Source organism: Gavialis gangeticus, unplaced genomic scaffold (assembly GCF_001723915.1).
Source record: "Gavialis gangeticus isolate Ggan-Ray unplaced genomic scaffold, GavGan_comp1, whole genome shotgun sequence".
In the NCBI taxonomy this organism is placed as follows: domain Eukaryota; kingdom Metazoa; phylum Chordata; order Crocodylia; family Gavialidae; genus Gavialis; species Gavialis gangeticus.
The window spans coordinates 7898337-7898814 of record NW_017729034.1 but is presented as its reverse complement, the minus strand read 5'-3'; positions in this window follow the sequence as shown (position 1 = coordinate 7898814).

Sequence of the window (478 nt, the reverse complement as noted above, 5' to 3'; positions counted from 1 at the left end):
ATGCTGTGGCTAGTAAAGTGAACAAAACTCTGGCTATCATCCATAGACGCTTCTCAAGCAAATCCTGGGACATCATTCTCCCCTTGTGCTCGGCCTTGGTGAGGCCGCAGCTGGAGTACTGTGTCCAGTTTTGGGCTCCACAATTCAAAAAGGATGTGGAGAAGCTTGAGGGAGTCCAAAGGAGAGCCACGCACGTGATCAGAGGTCAGGAAAACAGACGTTACGATGACAGGCTGAGAGCAATGGGGCTCTTCAGCCTGGAAAAGCGCAGGCTCAGGGGTGATCTGGTGGCCACCTAGAAGTTTATCAGGGGTGGTCATCAGGATCTGGGGGAACGTTTGTTCACCAGAGCACCCCATGGGATGACAAGATCGAATGGTCACAAACTCCGCCATGACCGTTTCAGGCTGGACATAAGAAAGAACTTCTTCACCGTCCGAGCCCCCAAGGTTTGGAATAGACTGCTGCTGGAGGTGGT